The following is a 3,341-nucleotide window of genomic DNA, read 5'->3' as shown; positions in this document are numbered from 1 at the left end:
TGTGCAGCTGTAGGAGTCCCACTTATACGGGACTCTTCTCCTGACTCCAGTATCCCATCGTTGTGGATCTCCTCGCATTTGGGGATCCATTCACCTTGGATGGGAATAGAATGCTTGCTTGGATTATTAGGAAGCTCCGCAATCTGTTCACCCTTATTCGATTCTGGATAGTTTTCTCCTTGGAAGTCTTTGGACTTGGTTGCTGATTTCCTTCCTCTATACCAGAACGGTACATCGTCTTTTCCTTTCTTCTTCTCCATGAAGAAGTCGATGACATAAACTGCTAAAGGAAACCCTCTATTTATAGCCCAAAAAGTTAACACTTTAGAGTCACGGGATGCTGTATGAATGATCATTTAATGCTGTGTGACTCCAAGGCTGCCATAAAGTTGATGAAATCGCTCCTCTCATGCGAAACAGTTCATGGCACTTAATACAAGAAGATAAGATTTGATTATTCACCCCAATTCTATCATTCCCAATTCTAACCTTAGTTGAGAGAATCTATTTTCACATAACGCTTTTGTGAAAATATCTGCTAGTTGCTCCTCCGTTGCAACGTATTCCAAAGTTATATCCTTTTTCTCAACATGGTCTCGGATGAAGTGATACTTGATATCAATGTGTTTTGTCCTTGAATGTAACACTGGATTCTGAGTGATAGCTATAGCACTGGTGTTATCACACATAATCCTAACCTCTTTACATTCAACACCATAATCCAGTAGTTGTTGCTTCATCCATAAAATCTGAGCACAGCAACTTCCAGCTGCTACGTATTCTGCCTCAGCGGTGCTTGTAGCTATCGAATGCTATTTCTTGCTGAACCATGAGACAAGTCTTCCACCTAGAAACTGACATGTCCCTGATGTGCTCTTTCGATCTATTTTACAACCGGCAAAGTCTGCATCTGCATAACCCATAAGTTCGAAAGATCCACCTCTCGAATACCAAAGTCCAACACTTTGCGTACCTTTGAGGTATCTAAGGATCTTTTTAGATGCATTTAAGTGACTTTCCTTAGGACTTGCCTGAAATCTAGCACATACACCTACTGCAAAGGATATATCTGGTCTACTAGCAGTTAAATAAAGAAGAGATCCGATGATACCTCGATATGTAGTTTGATCGACCTCTCGACCTTCACTGTCGACATCGATACGTAGAGAGGTTCCCATGGGTACTTTGACTGAGGAATTTCCTTCTATGTTGTATTTCCTGAGCAGATCCTTGGTGTATTTCTCCTGATTGATGAAGATACCTTCCTTAAGCTGTCTCACTTGTAATCCAAGGAAGTAGTTGAGTTCTCCCATCATGCTCATCTCGAACTTCCCTTTCATCAACCTGGAGAACTTCTCGCACAAGTCTGGATTGGTGCTTCCAAAAATGATATCGTCCACATAGATTTGCACCAATAAGATGTGATCCTCATCCTTAATTCTAAACAATGTTTTGTCCACTAGGCCTTTGGTGAACCCACACTGAAGTAGAAAAGAGGATAAGGTATCATACCAAGCTCTCGGAGCTTGTTTTAAGCCGTAAAGTGCCTTCTTCAACTTGTATACTTTGTCAGCTCCCACGTCCTTCAAGAAACCCGGAGGTTGTTCAACGTACACCTCTTCTTCGAGAAGTCCGTTCAAAAAAGTGCTCTTGACATCCATTTGATATACTTTAAAGTCTTTGATGGCGGCATATGCGAGAAAGATGTGTATGGCTTCGAGACGTGCCACTGGAGCGAAGGTTTCATCAAAATCTATTCCTTCCTCCTGACAATAGCCTTTGGCAACAAATCTGGCCTTGTTCCTAACAATGACTCCATCCTCATTCATCTTGTTTCTGAAAACCCACTTTGTACCAATGACATTCTGATGATGAGGTCTCGGAACTAGTTCCCAAACATCGTTCGTTCAAACTGATGAAGTTCCTCTTGCATGGCTTGCACCCAATCTGGATCACACAGAGCCTCATCGATCACCTTAGGCTCTATTTGAGATAGAAAGCAAGCAAACATGCTTTCTCTGTATGCTGATCTGGTCCGAACTCTGGCACGTACATCTCCAATCACTTGATCAGCAGGGTGACTTCTCAGCCATCTTAGGTCGGGTTGTGGCTCCTCAGTTGATACTTCCGTTGAAGGTTGAGATGTGGGTTGAGCATCTATGATTTGGATCGGATCAACTGAGTCAGGAGCTTTCTTCTTGGTAGGCTCTTCATCATCTGATTCTGACTGGAGTTCCGCTACGTCTCGAACTATCGGTTCCTTCCCATCGAGAGGTGAGTCTAATCTCTCGATTGACTCCGACTGAGCTTCCTCAGCTGCTTCCATTGACTTTGATGGTTGATCTGTTGATGCTCTATCATCAAAAGAGACATGTATGGATTCTTCAACCACCAATCTCCGTTTGTTGAAGACTCTGAATGCTTTACTTGTCGATGAGTATCCCAGAAATACTCCATCATCTGCCTTTTCATCAAAAGTTCTTAGCTGAGTCTTCCCATTGTTGTGGACATAGCATTTGCACCCGAATGTGTGGAAGTAGCTTACATTCGGTTTCCTTCCATTCCACAACTCATATGGAGTCTTTCCAACTCCTTTCACGATCAAGGACCGATTTTGGGTATAGCACGCTGTGTTGATTGCTTCTGCCCAAAATCCTTGAGATATGTTGGCTTGCGAGAGCATGGTCCTTGCAGCTTCCTTGAGAGTTCTGTTCCTTCTTTCAGCAACCCCGTTCTGTTGAGGTGTTCGAGCAGCTGACAACTGATGATGAATACCGTTCTCGTTGCAGTAGCTCTCGATAACTTGATTAACGAACTCTCCACCTTGATCTGACCGAATCTTTAGTATCGAGACATCCTTTTCAACTTGAACTTGCTTCAAAAGATTTGGCAGGGCAACTTTTGTCTCGCTTTTCTTGGTTAAGAACACGGTCCAGGTGAATCTTGTGTAGTCATCTACTACCACAAGAGTGTACTTTCTTCCTCTCATGCTGGGTGGGTCTACTGGGCCAAATAAGTCCATATGGAGAAGACTTAGTGGTCTAGTAGATGATGTCTCGGCTTTGGTTTTGAAAGAGGATTTGGTCTGTTTGCAACGTTGACATGCCTCACAAATCTTGTCCTTTCGAAACGTAACTTTGGGCAGTCCTTCCACAAGGTTCCTCTTAGTAAGCTTGTTGATAGTTTTGAAGTTCAGATGGCTAAGCTTACTGTGCCAATTCCAGCATAAGTCTTCCTTGCTCCTTGCCAGCATACATAGGGATGGTTTGGCAGATCTCCAATCCACTATGTACATGTTTCCTTTCCTTGCTGCTTCCAGGACGACTTCGAGAGATTCCTCT

Source organism: Ipomoea triloba, chromosome 11, assembly GCF_003576645.1.
Source record: "Ipomoea triloba cultivar NCNSP0323 chromosome 11, ASM357664v1".
Taxonomy (NCBI): Eukaryota; Viridiplantae; Streptophyta; class Magnoliopsida; order Solanales; family Convolvulaceae; genus Ipomoea; species Ipomoea triloba.
The sequence above is the reverse complement of the archived record's forward strand: the minus strand, read 5'-3'. Positions refer to the sequence as shown.